The sequence below is a fragment of the Procambarus clarkii genome, chromosome 46 (assembly GCF_040958095.1).
Source record: "Procambarus clarkii isolate CNS0578487 chromosome 46, FALCON_Pclarkii_2.0, whole genome shotgun sequence".
NCBI classification, from domain to species: Eukaryota; Metazoa; Arthropoda; class Malacostraca; order Decapoda; family Cambaridae; genus Procambarus; species Procambarus clarkii.
The window spans coordinates 29,976,454-29,990,937 of record NC_091195.1 but is presented as its reverse complement, the minus strand read 5'-3'; the positions used below and the strand labels follow the sequence as shown (position 1 = coordinate 29,990,937).

The following is a 14,484-nucleotide window of genomic DNA, read 5'->3' as shown; positions in this document are numbered from 1 at the left end:
TAGGAAACTTCTCATCCCCTCATAATTCCCCTTTCGGTATGTCAGTCTTTTGTTTTCTAGTTCTTTTTGGGGGAGATAAGTCCTAGCTCTACCAAGTACTCAAAGATCAATACACTGTGATCACTCATTCCTAAGGGTGCTTCCATCTTAACCTCCCTTATATCCCACTCATTAAGGTTTAATATCAGATCAAGCATAGCTGGTTCATGCTCCCCTCTCATTCTTGTCGGTCCCTTGATATGCTGGCTAAGAAAGTTTCTTGTTGCCACATCCAGCAGCTTAGCTCTCCATGTATCTGGTCCTCCATGCGGGTCTCTGTTCTCCCAATCAATCTTCCCGTGGTTGAAATCCCTCATGATTAGTAGTCCAGATCCATTCCTACTAGCGAGAGACGCTGTTCTCTCTATTATGCTAATGGTGGCCATGTTGTTTCTATCATATTCCTATCTGGGTCTTCTGTCATTTGGTGGCAGGTTATATATGACTGCTACTACAATTTTTGTCTTTCAGTTGCTATTGTACCTGTTATATAGTCACTGAAACCTTCACAGCCTTAAATAACCATTTCCTCAAAATCCCAGCCTTTTCTTACCAGCAGAGTAACACCACCACCTCCTCTTCCTTCTCTCTCTTTCCTCACAACACAATAGTCCTGTGGAAACACTGCATTTGTTATGGTTTTCGTTAGCTTTGTTTCTGTGAGTGCTATTATGTCTGGGTTTTCTTCAAGCAGTGAATGACTACCTGTGTTTACTTGTGTTTACCTGAGAGGAACTAACACTAGTGGCCTCAATGAGGACAGGAAGCTGGTGGTTTGTCAAAGGTGATTTATCTTGAAAAAAATTTATGATCTTTTCCAGCTGTACAGTACTGTTACGGACCCGAGTCCAGCGTCGTAGCACGGAGCAGTGAAGACAACGCCATCTGTGAGTCAGCTCCCGGAACCCCCTCCAAATGGACGACCCCATCTAGTGAGGACGGGATATACCGGTCACAGGGGCTGGGTTCCCGTCTTAATCAGCTCATAACATAGCCGCTGCTGACCTCTGGTGAGGTGGTGCTTAGACAGCACGCCATCTCAGATCTTTAGCCCCTGCTATTGCTTTGCTCTTCAACAAGTCACTTGAACTCCAAACCTTTCCAGATATTCTAAAAAAGCGAGAGTAACGCCTGTCCACAAATGTGGTGATCTCACAGATGTTAACAACTACAGACCTATATCAATCCTGCCAAACTTGTCAAAAATTTTTGAAAAACTAATCTATAAGCAGCTTTACTCATATCTAGCCAAACTCAATATACTTAGCCCTTGCCAATATGGCTTCAGGCCCAAAAAAAGCACTAACGATGCACTTATTAGTATGCTTAACTCGATTCATACAGCTCTTGATAAAAATGAGTTCCCTGTTGGGTTATTTGTGGACCTGCGTAAAGCTTTCGATACTGTCAACCACCAAAACCTTCTTCTTAAATTACATCATTATGGTGTCAGAGGACACTCCCTACAATACCTTAAATCCTACCTTACTGACAGGCTCCAATGTGTTTCTGTGAATAATACAATTTCTCCCACCCTACCCATCAACATTGGTGTTCCCCAGGGCAGCATACTTGGCCCTCTCCTCTTTCTCATCTACATTAATGACCTTCCAAATGCCTCCCAACACCTCAAACCAATTCTATTTGCTGACGACACAACCTTCATTTACTCCAGTCCTGATCCCCTTGCTCTAAATGCCACAGTAAATACTGAGCTAAATAAAGTCCATCTGTGGCTAACTGCCAACAAACTCACCCTTAACATTGACAAAACTTTCTATATTCTGTTTGGCAATAAATCCTCTAATCAAATAAATCTCAAAATAAACAATACCCAAATTTGTAACAAATTAGATGGCAAATTCCTTGGCATTCTCATTGACCACAAGCTGAATTTCCAGGGACACATTCTAAACATATCAAAAAAAGTTTCAAAAACTGTGGGCATTCTTTCTAAGATCAGATATTATGTACCACGCCCTGCCCTGGTGACTCTCTATTACTCCCTTATCTATCCATATCTCAACTATGGTATTTGTGCTTGGGGCTCTACTACCCAAAATCACTTACGTCCTCTAATTACTCAACACAATGCTGCTATTAGGACAATATCCAATTCTGGCCCCAGACATCACTCGGTACCCCTACTCAAATCTCTGAATATGTTAGACATTAAGTCACTGCACATTCTCTGATGTGTATTATACATATATAAAACGCTAAACTATAATGCCAATCCTGATCTCAAAAGCTTCATAGAAGGTTGTAACAGAACCCATGAGCACCACACCAGAAATAAATACAGTTTTGATATTCCTAGAGTACGACTTAATCAAACCAGAAATGCTCTACAAATCAAGGGGCCCAGAATGTGGAATGACCTTCCCAACCATGTTAAAGACTGTACCTCTCTCAACCAGTTTAAGTTAAAAACGAAGCTATACCTAATAAATTCCCTGTAACCTACCTTACCCCTCTGTTGTCAACCCATGTATGTTTTTTGTTTTTGTTTTTTGTTTTTCAAATCAACGCTGCTTGAATGTAATTTTCTGTAATAATTTGTAATTGTATTTGTGCTGCTTTTTCAACAATGTTCCCCCCTCTTTTACCTCTATTTTTATTTGTACTCAACACATTTTATTCTTTTTACCCATTAATTTTAAGCTTTAGTCATTAGTGTTTTTTCCTGCCCGAAACGCTTTGCGTAATAGTGGCTTTAGGCATTGTATGTACTAGCTCTATCTATAAGCCAACAAACTTTGTAAAATCTCTTTATGTATGTACCTTTACCTAAATAAAAATTATTATTATATTATTACAGTATTATTATTATTATTATTATTATTATCTATGGAGTGGATAGGTGAACGTTTGTGTCTAAGCCTGTAAGTGAGGTTCCCTAGCCCCAGTACTAATGACGTGTCTGATTACAGAGTCGAACTGGGACTGCTGTATTTGACGATGGATCAGTCTACCCAAGGCAGCCAAGGTCTCTCCACGAGTTTGCTCTGAAGAAGCTGTGAGTCACCCCCGGACGAACACTGTTGAGAGTGTTAGTCTGCCTGTGACGTGGCAGTATCAGGAATCATTGTATCCGGGGCTGGCTGGTGGAAGAGACTAGCCACTGTGGTGCTGAGAGAGGAGAGTGATCAGCGGAATCACACGAGGCTCCTGCCTAGGGCTCGCAACCCTAGTATCGGTCGTGGAGTGGCCTACACAGCGGAGCTGATTGGAACCTGCCAGCTACAGGCTGGATTGTGGTTGAAGGCCTCCATGACGTAGCACCCAGTGGGACTGTGATTTGGCTGGCCTGTGGCCAGGGTAGATTCGCCGAGAGAAGCCAAGAGGATTCATTGTGGGCCACGGAGGAAGGAACCAGGGCTACTCAAAGTGCGCACCGTGGAGCATTCTGTGTCTTCAGAGAAAGACAACTCTGTATATTTTTGTGTAGTTATAAACCCTGTGTGATTGTTATATATTTATTTATATGGTGGTGGTGAGAATATATATATAAATCAGAGCATTTGTATCCCTCCCCCTTTAATTTACCTTGCGTTACGGAACACATCCCTTGAAAGCCTCTACTAGCTTGGGCCGGATTCCCAAATTCTAATAACACCAGAAAAGAACCCGGTTACGCCCCAGCAGGGCCGTAACAAGTACTTTAAAGTTCAAAAAAAGTTTTGGCATCTACGGCTTCGGCGGTTCTCTGGGTTAACTCTGTGGGTGAAAAAGCATCTCCTGTTCTCAGTCCTGCATTATGGCTTGTTGAGCTTGAAACCATAGCTCCTCATTTGTGTTACATCTGATCTTTTGAAGACATTGTCTGGATTAACATCCCCAAATTGTTCAGTATTTTAAAGGTTTTGATGAGATCTGCCCCGTCTTGATTGCAGTTTGCCTTGGCCCTCAACTGTTCCTGATACTTTTATTTTTTATTTGTACTGTATTTATATAATAATAATTCATTGTGTCAGGGGGACAGGAAGCCAGAGTGTATTCATACACAGGCTTATATCGAATCCCCCTCTTTTCCCCAGGTGGAATTACTGATCCTGTCCAGGATGCAACCTCACAACAAGCTGACTAACTCCTGAGTACCAACTTACTACTAGGTGAATAGAGCATTAGGTGAAAAACAATGTGGCCAACCATTTCTGTCCTGCCTGGGATTCGAACCCGGAATTCTCGATTGTGCGTTGAGAACGCACCTGACTGTACTACAAGGACCCTATTAACTTTACATAATATACATGTAAAGCCACTTGCATGCATAGCATTTTTGGAAGGTCCTTAATCCTAATTTTTTCTCCAGAATATGACCTGCCAAATTACAGTTTGGCTGTAATTTTTTTAGTTTTACAAATTGATATTCCAAGAATACGACTTAATCAAACTAGAAATGCTCTACAAATCAAAGGACCCAGAATGTGGAATGACCTTCCCAATCATGTTAAGACTGTCCCTCTCTCAATTAGTTTAAGATAAAAACTAAGCACTACCTAATAAATTCCCTGTAACCTACCTTACCTCTATCTTGTCAACCCATGTCTGTTATTTTTTTAAACAACGCTGTTTGTCGACCTAATTGTATTTGTGCTGTTTTTTCTGCCATGTTCCCCCCTTTTTTATTTTTATTTGTCCTCAACACATTTTATACTTTAATCTCCATTAGAATTAAGTTTTAGTCTTTAATGTTTTTCCTGCCCGAAACACTTTGCGTAATAGTGGCTTTAGGCATTGTATGTACTAGCTCTATCTATAAATCTATCAATTTTTGTATAACCTCTTGTATGTATGTACAGTACTTTACCAGAATAAACATTTGAATTTTTTAATTGAATTTGACAGTACTGTATTTAACAACCAGGTACCCATTCATTGCTGGGAGAACAGAGGCTACAGTTAAGGATTGACACCCAGTCAATCCTCCCCATCCAGGATACAAACCCAGGCCAAAGCGCTCGCGAAGCACTAGGTAAGTGTTTTACCACTATGCCACGGGGACTGCTACGAGAGTTAACTTAGCTCTGGAATGACTTTTGTTGCATGGTGTTGCACTTTCTCCAAAGCAGCTATGGCCTTCTGAAGATGGGGCCTCCATGCTTGGATACAGTAATCCAAATGCAGTCTCCGTGGTGTAGTGGTAAGACACTCGCCTGGCGTTCCGCGAGCGCTATGTCATGGGTTCGTATCCTGGCCGGGGAGGATTTACTGGGCGCAATTCCTTAACTGTAGCCTCTGTTTAACGCAACAGTAAAATGTGTACTTGGATGAAAACACGATTCTTCGCGGCAGGGGATCGTATTCCAGGGACCATAGGATTAAGGACTTGCCCGAAACGCTACGCGTACTAGTGGCTGTACAAGAATGTAACAACTCTTGTATATATCTCAAAATGCACCAGAGATATAGTTAGTTTAGTTCACTTATTATGCATCCCGTACCCATCTTGTGAGCAGTAGTGGAAAGGGTTACAGAGGCACATAACGGGCTCAGGGACTGTACCCCCAAAACTCATTTAGCTAAGATTTATACAATTGAATCACTACCTTCTTTTCCTTAAAGTCAAAGATACACTTGATTATTCCAAGGGTTTGGTTAGCTTTATTGACTTATGCTCCCACCTGTTAGGCAACTTTCATTGGGTGGTGGATTCTGAATCCAAGTTCCTTTTCTTCATCAATCTACTGTATAGGCAACTGCTATAGGCAATTTTATAGCTGCTGCTGCTAGTATTGTAAAAATTGCATACAAACAATTAAACAACTAAAGCAACTAAACTAAACAAGTTGTAAAAAACAACTAAAATGCTAAACAATCCTTGGTTTACAAGGTAATACTTAAATCCATTAATAAAACACATGACCTTGAGAAAAAGTATAGGTTAGGAATCATCTCCAAAGAATTTTCAAAGAATTACTCATCATTGCTATCTAAAATAATTAGAAGAGCCAAAATTAAATACTACAAAGATAAATTTACCTAAACAGAGGGCAACATTAAGAAAACATGGAGCACAATTTCACAAATATTGGGATCAAAGAAGATTTTAAATAACAAACCAATACTCCTGTCTAATAACGATGGTCAGCTTACAGCCTCTGATACTGCTATTGAGTGCAATAGGTTCTTCTCTTCCATTGGGTCATCCCTTGCAAATGATATTCCATCTTCCAATACTGATGTTCAGGACTTTTTTACAGGTAACTATCCACAGTCTCTATACCTAACGCCTGCAAATTCCACTGATGTTAATGAAATAATCCTTTCCCTTAATACCAAGTCTAGTGCCCTTGAGGAGATACCAACTTTAATTTACAAAAAAGCCTCCAGATCTTTAGCTCCTGCTATTGCATTGCTCTTCAACAAGTCAATTGAACTCCAAACCTTTCCAGATATTCTAAAAAAAAGCGAGAGTAATCCCTGTCCACAAATATGGTGATCTCACTGATGTTAACAAATACACATCTATATCAATCCTGCCAAACTTGTCAAAAATATTTGAAAAACTAATCTACAAGCAGCTTTACTCTTATCTAGCCAAACACAATATACTTAGCTCTTGTCAATATGGCTTCAGACCCAAAAAAAGAACTAACGATGCACTTATTAGTATACATGCAGCTCTTGATAAAATGAGTTCCCTGTTGGGTTATTTGTGGACCTACGTAAGGCTTTTGGCACTGTCAACCACCAAAACCTTCTTAAATTATATCATTATGGAGTCAGAGGTCACTCCCTGCAATACATCAAATCTTTCCTTACTGACAGGCTCCAGTATGTTTCTGTGAATAATTCAATTTCTCCCACCCTACCTATCAACATTGGTGTTCCTCAAGGCAGCATACTTGGCCCTCTCCTCTTTCTCATCTACATTAATGACCTTCCAAATGCCTCCAAACATCTCAAACCGATTCTATTTGCTGACGACACAACCTTCATTTATTCCAGTCCTGACCCACTTGATCTTAATGGCACAATGAATACTGAGCTAAATAAAGTCCATCTTTGGCTAACTGCCAACAAACTCACCCTCAACATTGACAAAACTTTCTTTATCTTGTTTGGCAATAAATCCTCAAATCAAATAAATCTCAGGATAAATAATACCCAAATTTGTAAAATATTGATGGCAAATTCCTTGGCATTCTCATTGACCACAAACTGAATTTTCAGGGTCACATTCTAAATATATCAAAAAAAGTTTCAAAACTGTTGGCATTCTTTCTAAGATCAGATATTATGTACCTAGCCCTGCCTTGGTGACGCTCTATTACTCCCTCATCTATCCTTATCTCAACTATGGTATTTATGCTTGGGGTTCTACTACCCAAAATCATTTACGTTAATCATTTATCATTTACGAGGGAGCCGGTCGGCCGAGCGGACAGCACACTGGACTTGTGATCCTGTGGTTCTGGGTTCGACCCCAGGCGCCGGCGAGAAACAATGGGCAGAGTTTCTTTCACCCTATGCCACTGTTACCTAGCAGTAAAATAGGTACCTGGGTGTTAGTCAGCTGTCCGGGCTGCTTCCTGGGGGTGGAGGCCTGGTCAAGGACCGGGCCGCGGGGACACTAAAAAAGCCCCGAAATCATCTCAAGATAACGTCCTCTAATTACTCAACACAAAGCTACTATTAGGACAATATCCAACTGGCCCCAGACATCACTCGGTACCCCTACTCAAATTTCTGAATATGTTAGATATTAAGTCACTGCACATCCTCTCATATGTATTATTATTATAATATATATATATATATATATATATATATATATATATATATATATATATATATATATATAATATATATATATATATATTATATATATATTATATATTATATTATATATATATATATATATATTATATATATATTATATATATATATATATATATATATATATATATATATATATAACGCTGAACTGTAATGCCAATCCTGACCTTAAAAGCTTCATTGAAGGTTGTAACAAAACCCATGTCCACCACACCAGAAACAAATACCTTTATGATATTCCAAGAGTTTGACTTAATCAAACTAGAAATGCTCTACAAATCAAGGGACCCAGAATGTAGAATGACCTTCCCAATCATGTTAAAGACTACCTCTCTCAACCAGTTTAAGATAAAACTAAGCACTACCTAATTAATTCCCCTGTAACCACCTTACCCCTTAAATGTCAACCCGTGTCTGTTATTTTTAAACAATGCTGTTTGTCGACCAAATTGTATTTTTGTTTTTTTTCTGCCATGTTCCCCCCTTTTTTATTTTTATATTTTTTCAACACATTTTATACTTTAATCTCAATTAGTATTAAGTTTTAGTCTTTAGTGTTTTTCCTGCCCAAAACGCTTTGCATAATAGTAGGTTTAGGCATTGTATGTACTAGCTCTATCAATAAATTATAATAATAAATTATAAATAAATAAATAAGTAAATAAATAAATAAATGTTTATTCAGGTAAGGTACATACATACAAGAGATTTTTAAAAAAATTGCTAGGTTTATAGATAGAGCTGGTACATACAATGCCTAAAGCCACTATTACGCAAAGCATTTTGGGCAGGAAGAATATTAACGAATAAAACTTAATACTAATTGAGTTTAAAGTAAAAATGTGTTGAGAACAAATAAAAATAAAAATAAGAAAGGGGGGAACATGGCTGAAAAAGTAGCACAAATATAATTAGGTCGACAAACAGCGGTGTTAAAAAAAAAAAAAAACAGACATGGGTTGACAATACAGGGGTAAGGTATGTTACAGGGAATTTATTATTTAGTGCTTCATTTTTATCTTAAATTGGTTGAGAGAGTGCAGTCTTTAACATGATTGGGGAGGTCATTCCACATTCTGGGTCCGTTGATTTGTAGAGCATTTCTAGTTTGCATCAACATTAGTGCTCCTCAGGGCAGCATACTTGGCCCTCTTCTCTTTCTCATGTACATTAATGACCTTCCAAATGCCTCCCAACACCTCAAACCAATTCTATTTGCTGACGACACAACCTTCATTTACTCCAGTCCTGACCCACTTACTCTAAATGTCACAGTGAATACTGAGCTAAATAAAGTCCATCTTTGGCTAACTGCCAACAAACTCACCCTCAATATTGACAAAACTGTCTATATTTTGTTTGGCAATAAATCCTCAAATCAAATAAATCTCAGGATTAACAATACCCAAATTTGTAACAAAGTAGATGGCAAATTCCTTGGCGTTCTCATTGACCACAAGCTGAATTTCTAGGGACACATTCTAAATATATCTAAAAAAGTTTCAAAAACTGTTGGCATTCTTTCTAAGATCAGATATTATGTACCTCACCCTGCCCTGGTGACATTCTATTACTCTCTCATCTATCCTTTTCTCAACTATGGTATTTGTGCTTGGGGTTCTAAATTCAAATTCAAATGTTTATTTAGGTAAAATACATGCATACAAGGGGTGATACAATAATTGATGAATTTATAGATAGAGCTAGTACATACAATGCCTAAAGCCACTATTACACAAAGCGTTTCGGGCAGGAAAAACACTAAAGACTAAAACTTAATACTAATTGAGATTAAAGTATAAAATGTGTTGAGAAAATATAAAAATAAAAAAGGGGGGAACACGGCAGAAAAAAAACAAAAATACAATTTGGTCGACAAACAGCATTGTTTAAAAATAACAGACACGGGTTGACATTAAAGGGGTAAGGTGGTTACAGGGGAATTAATTAGGTAGTGCTTAGTTTTATCTTAAACTGGTTGAGAGAGGTACAGTCTTTAACATGATTGGGAAGGTCATTCTACATTCTGGGTCCCTTGATTTTTAGAGCATTTCTAGTTTTGATTAAGTCGTACTCTTGGAATATCAAAACTGTATTTGTTTCTGGTGTGGTGCTCATGGGTTCTGTTACAACCTTCAATGAAGCTTTTGAGGTCAGGATTGGCATTACAGTTCAGCATTTTATATATGTATAATACACATGAGAGAATGTGCAGTGACTTAATGTCTTACATATTCAGAAATTTGAGTAGGGGTACCGAGTGATGCCTGGGGCTAGAGTTGGATATTGTCCTAATAGCAGCCTTGAGTTGAGTAATTAGAGGATGTAAATGATTTCGGGTAGTAGAACCCCAAGCATAAATACCATAGTTGAGATATGCATAGATGAGGGAGTAATAGAGCATCACCAGGGCAGGGCGGGGTACATAATATCTGATCTTAGAAAGAATGCCAACAGTTTTTGAAATTTTTTTTATATATTTAGAATGTGTCCCTGGAATTTCAGCCTGTGGTCAATGAGAACGCCAAGGAATTTGCCATCTATTTTGTTACAAATTTGAGTACTGTTTATTCTGAGATTTATTTGATTAGAGGATTTATTGCCATCATAAATTCATCAATATTTGTATCACACCTTGTATGTATGTACTTTACCTGAATAAACATTTGAATTTTTTAATTTGAGTTTTAATATAGCACCCCCCAATACCATGAGAATCTATCTTTTTAATCAGTCTTTCATGTGGCACTGTATCAAAAGCTTTACTTGTATACATATTCCACTTAAGTAGGGTCACATGCACCTGAATATAGTGGTACATTAATAATATATACAAGGTTAGAAAAGTCATCCCAGAATTATAAATGGTGCACTTACCAATAATGACGAAGGGTGCATATTACCTATGCACAAGTATTCCTAAATAATTAACCTTACTAATTACTTATAATTACCCAGTTACATATGTGTCTAAGATTACATGCGTACTAGTGGCTTTACAAGAATGTAAGAACTTTTGTATATATATATAAATACATAAAAATAAAAAAATACACCAATGAACTGCCTACCCACTGAAGCCATAAGTGCCAAAACACTGTTTAACTTTACAATCCAACTGGAAAATATCATTTATTTATTTATTTATTTATTTATATATATACAAGAAGGTACATTGGGTTTGTGAGAATACATTGGATAGTACAGTATTTACATTCTTGTAAAGCCACTAGTACGCACAGCGTTTCGGGCAGGTCCTTAATCTAGCAGATAATTTTAAGTAGGTAATTTCAATCAGAATTGATAAATGATAAGATACATTACAAGAGAAAAATGAGATGAGAGAGATAAGTAGGTATATTAAAGCACATTGTTATATTAAAGCTCTGATTAATTACATTGACAGCTTGATTAGTAATTTAAACAAAGTTAATAGACACCAAACAGCAGATTGACAGCACATATAAGACAGCAATGATCACAATGGTAAAGATGTTCAGATTGGGTACATAAAGATTGGGAGACTGGTAGCAAAAGATACAGATAAACAAGATTTATAAACACCATACAACAGATTGGCAGCACATATAAGAAAACAGCAATGATCACAATGGTAAAGATGTTCAAATTGGGAACATAAAGGTTGGGAGATTGGGTAGCAATTGATACAGTGCAATTTTAAGGCAAAAAGTGAAAAACTATGAAGATGAAATTAGGTACTTTTTAGTATTGATTTTGAATGATGTAAAAGTTGGACAGCTTTTCAATTCAGTAGGGAGTGAGTTCCATAAACTGGGTCCCTTTATTTGCATAGAGTGTTTACACAGATTAAGTTTAACTCTGGGGATATCAAAGAGATATTTATTTCTGGTGTGGTGATAATGGGTCCTATTACATCTGTCCAAGAAGAGTTTCAGACAAGGATTTGCATTTAAGAACAGGGTTTTGTAAATGTAGTTGACACAAGAGAATTTGTGGAGTGAGATTATGTTTAGCATGTTTAGGGAGTTGAACAAGGGGGCTGTGTGTTGTCTGAAAGCAGAATTTGATATTATTCTGATAGCAGATTTTTGCTGAATGATGATGGACTTGAGGTGGTTTGCAGTGGTTGAACCCCATGCACAGATACCATAGTTGAGATAGGGATAGATTAGTGCATAATATAGAGAGATGAGAGCAGAGTTAGGAACATAATATCTGATTTTGGAGAGTATACCAGCTGTTTTAGAGACTTTCTTAGTTATGTGTTGTATGTGGGTACTGAAGTTGAGTCTCTTGTCTAGGAATATGCCAAGAAACTTTCCATCATTCTTATTGCTAATGTTTACATTGTCAATCTGAAGCTGAATTGCATTTGTAGATTTGCTTCCAAATAGGATGTAGTAGGTCTTTTCTATGTTAAGTGTTAGTTTGTTGGTTGACATCCATAAGTGGACTTTTTTTAGTTCATTATTAACAACACCATTTAGTGTATGTGGGTTGGGGTTGGAGTAGATGAGGGTAGTATCATCAGCAAACAAAATAGGTTTCAGAATGTTAGAGACATTAGGCAGATCATTAATGTATATAAGAAAAAGAAGAGGTCCCAAGATGCTGCCCTGTGGCACTCCAACAGTTATTGGTAGAATGGGAGAGATTATATTATTGATGGCTACACATTGCTGTCTATCACTAAGATAGGATTGGATATAGTTCAGTGCATGGCCTCGGATTCCATAATGATGGAGTTTACTTAAGAGGTAATCGTGATTAACAGTATCAAAGGCCTTTCTCAGGTCAATGAAGAGTCCAATTGGAAACTCATTTTTGTCAAGAGCTGAGTAAATTATATCAAGGAGACTAATAATTGCATCGTTGGTACTCTTTTGAGAGCGGAATCCAAACTGACAGGGGCTATGAATGTCGAATTTTACGAGATAGGAGTAGAGCTGTTTGTAGATAATTTTTTCAAATATTTTTGATAGTATGGGTAGGTTCGATATTGGTCTATAGTTGTTTATGTCTGATGGATTACCTCCTTTATGAACTGGCGTTACTCTTGCTTTTTTAAGGATATCAGGGAAGGTATGACACTCAAGGGATTTGTTGAACAGCAGAGCTATAGGTGGCGCAAGGGCATGGGAGACGCTCTTGTATACAATGGATGGGATTTCACTGATGTTCCCAGCTTTGGTTTTTAGTGAGTGTATAATGGACACAACATCTGACGGGCTGACTGGTGAGAGGAGAAGAGAGTTTGGATAGCTGCCTGAGAGATATGTGTTGATATGTGTCTGAGTCTGTGGGATTTTACTTGCAAGGTTAGCACCAATCGATGAAAAGACTATTAAATTCATTCGCCATTTCTAAGTCAGATGACAGTGTAAGGCCATCCTTAGAGAGTGTTATCTGGTTTTGGGAGTGTTGTTTAGTTCCCAGGATGTTAGAGATGGTATTCCATGTGCTTTTCATGTTGCCTTTTGCTTCTCTGAATCTAGTCTCATAATATGAAAGTTTTGCTTTTCTTATGATACTGGTAAGCACTGACGAGTACCTTTTAACTACTTCCATTGAAACTAGGCCACTCCTAAATTTCTTTTCGTATTCATGTTTTTTGTTGATTGATTTAATTATGCCACTTGTGAGCCACGGGTTATTTTTTCTTTTATCAGTTACTTGTTTGGTAAGGAGGGGACAGTGACTGTTGTAGAGGCTTAGAGTTTTGGAGAGAAAGAGGTTAGTTGATGAGTTTATATCCTGTGAATTATTAAATTCAGATTCCCAGTTAATATTGTGGAGTGCATTAGAGAGATTACCTAAAGCTGATTCACTATGTAGCCTGAATGAAAGTTTTTTGGTTTCTGGTGGTGATGTGTCAATGTTTGCTATGAGGAAAGTAGGATAGTGGTCAGTGGTCAGTGGTCAGTGGTCAGGGCCCTGCCCTGGTGACTCTCTATTACTCCCTTATCTATCCATATCTCAACTATGGTATTTGTGCTTGGGGCTCTACTACCCAAAATCACTTACGTCCTCTAATTACTCAACACAAAGCTGCTATTAGGACAATATCCAATTCTGGCCCCAGACATCACTCGGTACCCCTACTTAAATCTCTGAATATGTTAGACATTAAGTCACTGCACATTCTCTGATGTGTATTATACATATATAAAATGCTAAACTATAATGCCAATCCTGATCTCAAAAGCTTCATAGAAGGTTGTATCAGAACCCATGAGCATCACACCAGAAATAAATACAGTTTTGATATTCCTAGAGTACGACTTAATCAAACTAGAAATGCTCTACAAATCAAGGGGCCCAGAATGTGGAATGACCTTCCCAACCATGTTAAAGACTGTTCCTCTCTCAACCAGTTTAAGTTAAAAGCGAAGCTATACCTAATAAATTCCCTGTAACCTACCTTACCCTTCTATTGTCAACCAATGTCTGTTTTTTTCTTTAAGGAGCGCTGTTTGTCGACATAATTGTATTTGTGCTGCTTTTTCATCTATGTTTTCATTTCTTGTTTTCATTCTACTCATTATGCTCAATTAGTATTAAGCTTGTCATTTAAGTTTATCATGCCCGAAACGCTTTGCGTAATAGTGGCTTTAGGCATTGTATGTACTAGCTATACCTATTAGTTAAACAATCCTTGTAAATATTTATTGTATGTAT

The 14,484-nt window shown here is 37.7% G+C and overlaps 1 long non-coding RNA gene across 1 annotated transcript; it reads left to right on the top strand.

The window, feature by feature from the left end:
• Positions 1–603: 603 nt before the first annotated feature.
• On the top strand, positions 604–3,559 carry LOC138350523 (uncharacterized). Its single transcript, XR_011222154.1, has 2 exons — positions 604–1,049; positions 2,973–3,559. It is a non-coding gene; the product is annotated as an uncharacterized lncRNA (long non-coding RNA).
• Positions 3,560–14,484: the final 10,925 nt, after the last annotated feature.